Raw genomic sequence first — 12,491 nt, 5'->3', positions numbered from 1 at the left:
GGATGAGATTACAATATAACATGCATCCTTAACTTTATCGATGAAATTAGAGATAAGGATAGCCTTGACATGCATATCCGTATCAAAATTGAGACCGTGACAACTCAAAATCAACATCTATCTATACCTCATAGCCACACGAATTTGCATAAAAAATATTCAGAAACTTCACAGACATTGCACATGTGCTTATGTACACTTTGTCCTACTGTTGCATTTGGGCATCCATGGAACTACATGATGGCTACTTCCAGCGCAGATTGAGCTCCATCTCGGAGCACGAGCGGGCAGTTGGTAACTGCTCGCCGGTTCAGGGCACCCGCAACGCCCGATGTCAGATCGTTGAAGCTGCCATGGGCGAAAGATTGGGTGAGGTTGGGAGGGAAAGAGGTGCGAGACATAGGGCCATACGACATAAAAACGATTCGGGCCAAGGGAATCACGGGCTCAAGAGGGTGGTTGCCTTCGTCCGACATATTTCAGCGGCTCCCGTCAACCAGTTTTTGGCAGAATATTCCCAGTATCTTGGCTATCCCCATCCTTTGGTGCCTTCCAACCAAACGAATGGCATCCATCGAAAATTGGATATCCCTATCCCATCGAGGGATAGCCAGAGAACCAAACGCCACCTATACAACGCCCTCATTTCTAAGCACACGCCCCCATCAATTTTGGCCGTAAGATCGTTCGTTTGGGGTCTTTCTAGCCGTCCGGTCGCTAACTCTCCGGTATGAAATTCGGTGGCCTCTCCTTAACTGGGCTAGTTTCCATTGAACGATTCATCCTATTGAAGCCCATTAGCACCTCCCCCTGTCTTCTTTTGGGTGCTTTTTTTTGGATGCGCACCCCCCGTGTCGGCCCTCGCGTTTTACCTCTCTTTCCTCGACCTTTCCTATTCATTTTCTAGCGACTTGACCATACCTTACTCTTTTTTTAGAAACAACCATACCTTACTCATGTGTGTTGTCACACCAACCGAAGCCACCTTCCCGGCCTTGACCTAGAACAGCCAGGCCCAATACAAGTCCTCCTCACATGTCTGCCCTACCTTCATGCCGACACGTCTTCCTAGGTGCGAGTTAGGGCAATTATGTCACCATAGTTTCTCCCTCCAACCACGTCATCTTTAACTTCGTGACTGCACCTCCGTTCAAGGTGAGACGCATCGATTTGTAGAGTTAGGTTGCAACATTGAGTAAAATTGTTGCTTGGCATGTATTTATCCAGTCTGTTTGGTCTTCAGAAGGATACACTTTTAACCCTTTCAGTAACATGGAGTTCACTAGCTTGTTAGCTTATAAATAGCAATGCTCTTACATGACGTACTTTTGATGATGCTAAAATAAAAATGCTACACAAAGTTGAACATGGCATTCGGGTTAATTTTCTTTCTTCTTCATTTTCTTGAATATGTTTGTTTGATCAGCTCAATCGGGCAGCAAAATGTGTATTGTTTCCCTGACCCCATGATGTTGGCTTACCAACTATTACCTTGATTTATCTATACCCCATGGTCCTCGTGACATATGGGACACGAGGATTGATTCTCTAATGAAATGGTTAGTAACTTCTCCATTTTATTGTTTTGACTCTCCATGATTGTGACCCTAATTGGCTGACCCGTTCGCTGCGATGTGAGGTTAACACCCATGTTCTTATTTAATCAATATAAATATATTTTACTTCCCATATCTTTGTACTTTAATTGATGTCCTATTTATATATTATTATAGTCATGTTGTTGGTATATTCCATATCCATGTTGAGGTTTGAATGCTCTTCAAAACTATGCCACTACCCCTTTCCCTCAGATTCAGGCCTCGTAGTACTTGAGAACTACATGTGTATTCCTTTTACATGTCACCTCCTAATAATCCATATACTAATCACATGCATTAGTTGAACCTGATGTGGATATATATCTTTAAAAGAATAAGTTGTTCAACTTAGATATCTACCACTTAATAATGTTGCTTCACGTCTGACCGAACCATGTATGGCTATATTTACACAAAGTCATTTAAGCTGAGGGATAATGTGGTTCCTTTCGGCGAGGCAAGAATAAAACTGGATTTTAGAGATTTAGCACTCTCTAGATAGTGATAACACAATTTAAAAAACAGGATAGTGATAACATGAGATATGATAACGTGATGTGGTTCTTTTAATAAACGAAGGTACGACCGTGAGGATTAGTTGTGTTTTTTAATGTTTCTAGCTACATGCAAAATTAGAAACTAACTTAAATTTACAAATTTAGTATTGTGACCATGTAACACCTGAATAAAAATTGAAAGATCTGAAGACATGTGATATATTTTGTGTGGCAATGATTTGGATACCCATTGTTCCACATGCTATGTTTACTTGTTATATCATATGTCCACTTCTAGAATTGCCATGTACTCTAGCTAACATTTATGAGTACAAGTTAAAAATTATCTGATAGGACTCATTTTAACTGTCTTGTGGCACCGACACCTAGTTAACCAGAAATATCAAAACCATCACTATCATTTTGTTTGTAACTAGGTAAAATTCACATTTTGTAGGTCTGCTATAACAGAAATAGAGTTGAAGCTGCAAAAGTACACCAAGGAGATTTTATACTAAGAGTTGGAGTGAGAATTATCGTGCATGTATAACTAAGCATTTTTTTTATCCGCGCTTGGCCGGCAAGGTTCTAAAGATGGGTGTAGCATATCCATTATTTGACGACTATGGCGGGTATGAAACAATCAATTCGAGGGTGAGATCTTTCCCCGTTGTCCCTAAATTTTTTCCTCGAGGTCTTCCATTAGCTCCTTATCCGTGGGACGAACTTGGAGCTAGTCGGCAAAAACAACAAACACACCTTGCACTACACATAGGTTACTTTCATTACAGTTTCACTCAACACATCAACTTCGTGCATGGAATTAAGATAATGCATGCCCCAGCTTAATTAAAAAACACAGAAAATCCCTACAACAATGTAATTAGCTCCAATGGTTGAAATACCCTCATATATGGCCAAAGTTGTTGCACTAACACACCCGCTTCATATGCTAGATTATTCAGGCCTAATCCGTTGGCCCTACTATTTTGAATAAGGTCCACAAAGAACTGAAGTAAGCAGGTTGTGGCGTCGCCCATGGCAAGCTGCTGCGACTGGTGGGGCGACAAAGCTTACCTCTCCCATCTGGAGAATTTGGGGTTTAGTGAAGTGTTGGGGTCACAAGGGAAGCCTCTTGTTGTGCGGAAGGATACAATGCTTATATTATTGCATTCCGAGGTAGTTTCCTTTTGGTTTGTATGCCTTCGTTGTTGGAAATATGCCCTAGAGGCAATAATAAATTGGTTATTCTTATATTTCCTTGTTCATGATAATCGTTTATTATCCATGCTAGAATTGTATAGATTGGAAACTCAAATACATGTGTGGATACATAGACAACACACTGTCCCTAGTGAGCCTCTAGTTGACTAGCTCGTTGACCAAAGATGGTCAAGGTTTCCTCGCCATAGACAAGTGTTGTCACTTGATAACGGGATCACATCATTAGGAGAATGATGTGATGGACAAGACCCAAACTATGAACGTAGCATATGATCGTGTCAGTTTATTGCTACTCTTTTCTGCATGTCAATGTATCTGTTCCTATGACCATGAGATCATGCAACTCCCAGACATCGGAGGAATACCTTGTGTGTATCAAACGTTGCAACGTAACCGGGTGACTATAAAGGTGCTCTAGAGGTATCTCCAAAGGTGTCTGTTGGGTTGGCATGGATCAAGACTGGGATTTGTCACTCCGTGTGACACAAAGGTATCTCGGGGCCCACTCGGTAATACAACATCACAATAAGCCTTGCAATCAATGTGACTAAGGGGTTAGTCACGGGATCTTGTATTACGGAACGAGTACAGAGACTTGCCGGTAACAATATTGAACTAGGTATGGAGATACCGACGATCGAATCTCGGGCAAGTAACATACCGAAGGATAAAGGGAACAACATACACGATTAACTGAATCCTTGACATAGAGGTTCAACCGATAGAGATCTTCGTAGAATATGTAGGAGCCAATATGGACATCCAGGTCCCGCTATTGGTTATTGACCAGGGAATGTCTCAGGTCATGTATGCATAGTTCTCAAACCCGCAGGGTCTGCACACTTAAGGTTCGGTGACGTTTTCGGTATAGATGAATTATTGATGTTGGTAACCGAATGTTGTTGGGAGTCACGTATGAGATCCAATACATCACGAGGAGTTCCGCAATGGTCCGGAAACAAAGATTGATATATAGTAAGTTGGTATTTGGATTCCAGAAAAGTTTCGGGCATTGCCAGCAGTGTGTCGGGAGTGACGAATGGGTTCCGGGGGTCCACCTAGTGGGCCCACCACTCCCTGAGAGCGCCACATGGACTTTCGGGTGGCGCAATAGCCCTTGGTGGGCTGGCCAATCAACCAAAGAAGGCCCATGAGGAAAAAGGTGGAAAATCCAAAAGAGGTGGACAAATGGGAGAGGAGTCCTCCTCCAAGTGGAATTAAAGGAGGACTCTTCCATCCTTGCTTCGGCCAAGCCAAGGGAGGCTTCCCTTGGCGGGCAAGCCTCCTCCCTCCTTCCTCCTATGTATACTAGAGGTTTTTGACGTTTTTTGCACGGAATTTTCAGCCACGTGCTACCCTCTCCTCTAGATCGTAGTTCTTCCTCTATATCGGTTTTCAACAGCACTTAGGCGAAGCCCTGCTGGAATAGATCCACCACCATCACCGACACGCCGTCACGCTTCCAGATAATTCATCTACCTCTCCGCCCCTCTTGCTGGATCAAGAAGGCGGGGATCGTCATCGAGTTGTACGTGTGCTGAACACGGAGGTGTCGTCCGTTCGGCACTAGATCGAGACGGATCGTGATGGGATCGTGGGACGGATCGTGATGAGATCGCGGGACGGGCTGCTATTTGGATCGCGAAGATGTTCCACTACATCACCGCGTTATATACGCTTCCGCTTGGCGATCTACAAGGGTATGTAGATTCAATCCCCCTCTCGTAGATGATCATCACCATGATAGGTCTTCGTGTGCGTAGGAATTTTTTTGTTTCCCATGCAATGTTCCCCAACAGTGGCATGATGAGCTAGGTTCATGCGTAGATGATATCTCGAGTAGATCACAAAAGAGTTTGTGGGTGTTGATGTTCAATTTGCTTCCCTCCTTAGTATTTTCTTGATTCAACGACATTGTTGGATTGAAGCGGCCCGGACCAACTTTACTCGTACGCTTACGAGAGACCTGTTTCATCAAGTGACATGCAACTTGTTGCATAAAGATGACTGGCGGGTGTCTGTTTCTTGAACTTTAGTTGGACCGGATTTGACCGAGGCGGTCCTTGGAGAAGGTTAAATAGCAATTTGCAGATCACCATTGTGGCTTTGCGTAAGTAAGATGCGATCATACTAGATACCCATAGCAGCCACGTAAAGCATGCAACAACAAATTAGAGGACATCTAACTTGTTTTTGCAGGGTATGCATGTGATATGATATGGCCAAAGACATGATATGATATATTGTATGTATGAGATGATCATGTTGTAATAGTTAAATATCGACTAGCACGTCGATGCTACGGCAACCGGCAGGAGCCATATGGTTGTCTTTAAACTAACGTTTGTGCTTGCACATGCTTTTACTATATCGCTAGGTGGTAGCTTTAGTAGTAATAGCTTAGATAGCGCGACAACCGCAATGGCGGCACGACGATGGAGATCATGGTGCGGCGCCGGTGACGATGGAGATCATGTCGGTGCTTTGGTGATGGATATCAAGAAGCACAAGTTCATGGCCATATCATGTCACTTATGATTTGCATGTGATGTTAATCCTTTTATGCATCTTATTTTTCTTAGAACGTCGGTAGAATTATAAGGTGACCCCTCACTAAAATTTCAAGATAAAATTGTGTTCTCCCCGACTGTGCACCATTGCGACAGTTCGTCGTTTCGAGACACCACGTGATAATCGGGTGTGATAGACTTAACGTTCACATACAACGGGTGCAAAACAGTTGCACACGCGGAACACTCGGATTAAATTTGACGAGTCTAGCAGGTACAGACATGGCCTCGGAACACAAGAGACCGAAAGGTTGAGAATGAATCATATAGTTGATATGATCAACATCGAGATGTTCACCACTGAAACTATACTCAACTCACGTAATGATCGGACTTGAGTTAGTGAATTTGGATCATGCGTCACTCGAATGACTAGAGTATGTCAATTTGAGTGGGAGTTCTTAAGTAATATGATTAATTGAACTCATTATCATGAACATAGTCAAAAGGTCTTTGCAAATTATGTTGTAGCTTGCGTTGTAGCTCTACTGGTTTTAATATGTTCCTAGAGAAAATTTAGTTGAAAGTTGATAGTAGCAATTATGCGGACTGGATCCGTAAACTGAGGATTGTCCTCATTGTTGCACAGAAGGCTTATGTCCTTAATGCACCGCTCGGTGTGCTGAACCTCGAGCGTCGTGTGTGGATGTTGCGAGCATCTGACATACACGTTTTTGATGACTACGTGATAGTTCAGTGTGTAATGCTTAAACAACTTAGAACTAAGGTGCAGAAGACGTTTTGAACGTCAAGGAACATATGAGACGTTCCAAGAGATGAAATTGGGATTTTATGCTCGTGCCCTTGTTGAGAGGTATGAGACCTCCGACAGGATTCTTTGTCTACAAAGTAAGCGAGAAAAGCTCAATCGTTGAGAATGTGGTCAGATAGTCTGAGTGCTACAATCGCTTGAATCGAGTGGGAGTTGATCTTCTAGATGAGATAGTGATGGTTCTCCAAAGTCACTGCCACCAAGCTACTAGAGCTTTGAGATGAACTATAACATATCAAGGATAGATATGATGATCCTTGATCTATTCGCAATGTTTGACACCGCGAAAGTAGAAATCAAGTAGGAGCATCAATTGTTGATGGTTAGTAAAACCACTAGTTTTAAGAAGGGCAAGGGCAAGAAGGGATACTTCATGAAACGACAAACTAGTTGCTTCTCTAGTGAAGAAACCCAAGGTTGAACCCAAACCCAAGACTAAGTGCTTCTGTGATGAAGGGAACAGTCACTAAAGAGGAACTACCCTAGATACTTGGTAGATGAGAAAGGTTGGCAAAGTCAATAAAAGTATATTGGATATACATGATATTGATGTGTACTTTACTAGTACTCATAGTAGCACGAGGGTATTAGATACCAGTTCGGTTGCTAAGTGTTAGTAACTCGAAGTAAAAGTTATGGAATAAACGGAGACTAGCTAAAGGCGAGGTGACGATATGTGTTGGAAGTGTTTCCAAGGTTGATGTGATTAAACATCGCACGCTCCCTCTACCATCGGGATTAGTGTTAAACCTAAATAATTGTTATTTGGTGTTTGCGTTGAGCATGAACATGATTAGTTCGTGTTTATTGCAATACGATTATTCATTTAAAGAGAATAATGGTTATTCTATTTGCTTGAATAAATACCTTCAATGGCTTATTGAATCTCGATCGTAGTGATACACATGTTCATAATATTGTTGCCAAAAGATACAAAGTAGTAATGATAATACCATTTACTTGTGGCACTGCCGCTTGAGTCATGTTGGTGTAAAACGCATGAAGAAGCTCCATGTTGATGGATCTTTGGACTCACTCGTTTTTGAATCGTTTGAGACGTGCGAACAATGCCTATTGGTGTAAACGCATGAAGAAACTCCATGCAGATGGATCGTTTGGACTCACTTGATTTTGAATCACTTGAGACATGCAAATCATGCCATATGGGCAAGATGACTGAAGGCCTCGTTTTCCCAGTGAGATGGAGCAAGAAAGTTACTTAATGGAAGTAATACATTTTGATGTATGCGGTCCAATGAGTGCCGAGGCACGCAGTAGATATCATTATGTTCTTACTTCACACATGATTTGAGTAGATACTAGTATATTTACTTGATGAAGCACAAGTCTGAATTATTGAAAGGTTCAAGTAATTTCAGAGTGAAGTTGAAGATCATCGTGACAAGAGGATAAAAGTTCTAAGGTAGGATCATAGAGATGAATATCTGAGTTGCGAGTTTGGTACAAATTTTAGACAATGTGAAAATTGTTTCACAACTCGTGCCACCTGGAACACCATAGTGTGATGATGCGTCCGAACGTCATAGTCGCGCCCTATTGTATATGGTGTAGACTATGATGTCTCTTTTCGAATTACCACTTTCTCACTCATAGCGATGCTAAGAGTCTGTTGGAATTATGTTAGCAGTTGATGCATTACTTATGAAATCTTGCAGATAGGATTTTAAAACATTGTTTCCTCGACGGTTTACTTGAGGAAAGGTTGTATGTGATAAAACGAGAAGGTTTTTTTTATCCTAAAGGATGCTAACTAGTGTGCAAGCTCCAGCAATCCTTATAAGGGCTGGAGTAAGCATCTCGGAGTTGTAATATGCGCTTTGATGAGGTGATCAAAGCTTTTGGGTTTATACATAGTTTATGAGAAACTTGTATTTCCAAAGAAGTGAGTGGGGGAACTATAGATTTTTTGATAAGTATATGTGGTTGACATATTTTGATCGGAAATAATGTAGAATTTCTGGAAAGCATAAAGGGTTGTTTGAAGGGAGTTTTTCAAAGGAAAACTTGGATTAAGCTACTTGAACATTGAGCATCAAGATCTATGGAGATAGATCAAAGCGCTTAATAGAACTTTCAATGAAATGCATGCCTTAACAAGTTTTTGAAGGAGTTCAAAATAGATCGGCAAAAGAAGGAGTTCTTGGCTGTGTTTTAAGGTGTGAATTTGAGTAAGAATCAAAGCCCGACCACGGCAGAAGAAAGAGAAAGGACGAAGGTCGTCCCCTATGCCTTAGCCGTCGGCTCTAAAGTATGCCATGTTGTGTACTACACGTGATGTGTGCCTTGCCATGAGTCTGTCAAGGGGTACAAAGAGTGATCAGGATTGAATCACTGAACATCGTTCAAAGTTTTCCTTAGTAACTAGTGGAATAAGGAATTTTTTTCTTGATTATGGAGGTGATTAAAGTGTTCGTCGTAAAGGGTTATGTCGATACAAGCTTTGACACTAATCCAAATAACTCTGAGTAGTAAACTGGATTCATATAGTGGAGCAGTCATTTGGAATAGTTCCAAATGGCGCGTGGTAGCAACATCTATAGGATGAAATAGAGATTTGTAAAGCACACACGGATCTGAAAGGTTCAGACCCATTGACTAAAGACCTCTCTCACAAGCAATACATGATCGAACCCCAGAACTATATGGGTATTAGATTCATTACAATCACATAGTGATGTGAACTAGATTATTGACTCTAGTGCAAGTGAGAAACTGTTGGAAATATGCCTAGAGGCAATAATAAATTGGTTATTATTATATTTTATTGTTCATGATAATCGTTTATTATCCATGCTAGAATTGTATTGATTGGAAACTCAAATACATGTGTGGATACATAGATAACACACTGTCCCTAGTGAGCCTCTAGTTGACTAGCTCCTTGACCAAAGATGGTCAAGGTTTCCTGGCCATAGACAAGTGTTGTCACTTTATAACGGGATCACATCATTAGGAGAATGATGTGATGGACAAGACCCAAACTATGAACGTAGCATATGATCGTCTCAGTTTATTGCTACTCTTTTCTGCATGTCAATGTATTTGTTCCTATGACCATGAGATCATGCAACTCTTGGACACCAGAGGAATACCTTGTGTGTATCAAACGTCGCAACGTAACTGGGTGACTATAAAGGTGCTCTACAGGTATCTCCAAAGGTGTCTGTTGGGTTGGCATGGATTAAGACTGGTATTTATCACTCCGTGTGACGAAGAGGTATCTTGGGGCCCACTCGGTAATACAACATCACAATAAGCCTTGCAAGCAATGTAACTAAGGGGTTAGTCACGGGATCTTGTATTACGGAAAGAGTAAAGAGACTTGCCGGTAACGATATTGAACTAGGTATGGAGATACCGACGGTCGAATCTCGGGCAAGTAACATATCGAAGGATAAAGGGAACAACATACAGGATTAACTGAATCCTTGACATAGAGGTTCAACCGATAGAGATCTTCGTAGAATATGTAGGAGCCAATATGGACATCCAGGTCCCGCTATTGTTTATTGACCGGGGAATGTCTCAGGTCATGTCTGCATAGTTCTCGAACCCGCAGAGTCTGCACACTTAAGGTTCGGTGACATTTTCGGTATAGATGAATTATTGATGTTGGTAACCGAATGTTGGTCGGAGTCCCGGATGAGATCCAAGACGCCACGAGTGGTCCGGAAACAAAGATTGATATATAGGAAGTTGGTATTTGGATTCCGGAAAATTTTCGGCCATTACCAGCAGTGTGCCGGGAGTGAAGAATGGGTTCCGGAGGTCCACCTAGTGGGCCCAGCACTCGCTGAGAGGGCCACATGGACTTTCGGGTGGCGCAATAGCCCTTGGTGGGCTGGCCAATCAACCAAAGAAGGCTCATGAGGAAAAAGGTGGAAAATCCAAAAGAGGTGGACAAGTGGGAGAGGAGTCCTCCTCCAAGTGGAATTGAAGGAGGACTCTTCCCTCCTTGCTTCGGTCGAGCTAAGGGAGGCTTACCTTGGTGGGAAAGCCTCCTCTCTCCTTCCTCCTATATATACTAGAGGTTTTTGAGGGTTTTTGCACAGAATTTTCAGCCATGTGCTACCCTCTCCTCTAGATCGTAGCTCTTCCTCTAGATCGGTTTTCAGCGGCGCTTAGGCGAAGCCCTGTTGGAATAGATCCACCACCATCACCGGCACGACGTCGGAGAATTCATCTACCTCTCCACCCCTCTTGTTGGACCAAGAAGGCGGGGATCATCATCGAGCTATACGTGTGCTGAACGCGGAGGTGCCGTCCGTTTGGCACTAGATCGGGATGGATCGTGATGGGATCGCGGGACAGATCATGATGAGGTCGTGGGACGGGCTGCAATTTGGATCGCAAAGATGTTCCACTACATCAATCGTGTTATATACGCTTCCGCTTAGCGATGTACAAGGGTATGTAGATTCAATCTCCCTCTCGTAGATGATCATCACCATGATAAGTCTTCGTGTGCGTAGGAATTTTTTTGTTTCCCATGCAACGTTCCCCAACAGTGGCGTGGGGTGGGAGGGGACGGGTAATGAGTGTTGATACCCCATAGGAGCTAAAGTTAGGTTTCCTAGTCTCTCAAGTTATGTAGGCTACTTATACAACTATCCTTGCATTTACTTTACCTAGACTCTTTAAAAAATAAGATAAGTTTCAAGTGTAGTAACTCTGGTACTGAATAGGATACGATTCAAGTATGGAACTAAATTATGATAGAGGCGAAGTTGTTCCTGCCTTTCAATGAGATGTGACTATCGTTTATGGTGGAGTGGACTTTGACGATCCGACTACGAACGTGTGAGAATGTTGCGCCTTAGCAATTGCTAAATCAACTCCGAGAGCTTATTGACCATGCAGGAGCATGATCAAGCTGACCACGAGGGTTTGTTTCCTGCACGCAATGAAGAACAAGCAAGAAACTGAAATTGTAATCTAGATATTGTGAATATAAGAGAAAAGATTTATTGATGAAAATGGGATTCTGTGACGTCCTGGTCTAGTTGTATAATACAAATGAAGAACGTGAAGTTGCAGCTATGGCGAACTTGTAATCTAAACAAAAATCAAGTCTAAACGGCGCCCTAAGGGTTGTATATATGGGGTAATAGAAGGGAATTTTGTGACCCCTTGGAGGAGGGGTCCGAAATCAATCCCAACTCAGTTTCCCCACACATACGGACTCTAAAAACAGCATAAAATGTGTATTTAAAAATTACATGGTCCTGGCCCAAAAATAAGGTGACGCGGAACCTATGATAGCCAATGGATGAAATTTATGAAGTGACATCTTGTATATTTCGTCCAAGCCTTCATGCTCTCCTTATGGTGGCTTCAAACAGAGACGGAACTAGGATTTGAACATAGGGGTGCGAAAGATATTATAATCATAGAAAAAACATATATATGGGATCATATAAAACAAGTCTCACATAAAATGGTGTCCTAACATATATATCCTACGTAATGACTGTACTTGTCATAATCTGGGTTTGCACAAAATGACATTATAATAATTTGTTTACCACAAGTTGACAACACATTGCATGTTTTGCAACTACCAGTTTAATTGAGCTCTATGATTATCTACAAGATCAAACAATTATCCAATGGACTTGAATTTTCATCAAAAAGGTTTAAACATGAAGCAAGTGGATTTGGAAAAAGCAATATCATGTTATAGTAGTTCTCTTTATTTTCTATCTATAACAAACGTATATCTAAAGTAAAAGAAAGACAATTAGATTTCCATCTATCATCTAACTAAGCACATACTAGTACGCAACTAACTAATGTATCAGGCACTACC

Source organism: Hordeum vulgare, chromosome 2H, assembly GCF_904849725.1.
Source record: "Hordeum vulgare subsp. vulgare chromosome 2H, MorexV3_pseudomolecules_assembly, whole genome shotgun sequence".
Lineage (NCBI taxonomy): Eukaryota > Viridiplantae > Streptophyta > Magnoliopsida > Poales > Poaceae > Hordeum > Hordeum vulgare.
This window is presented reverse-complemented; position numbering follows the sequence as displayed.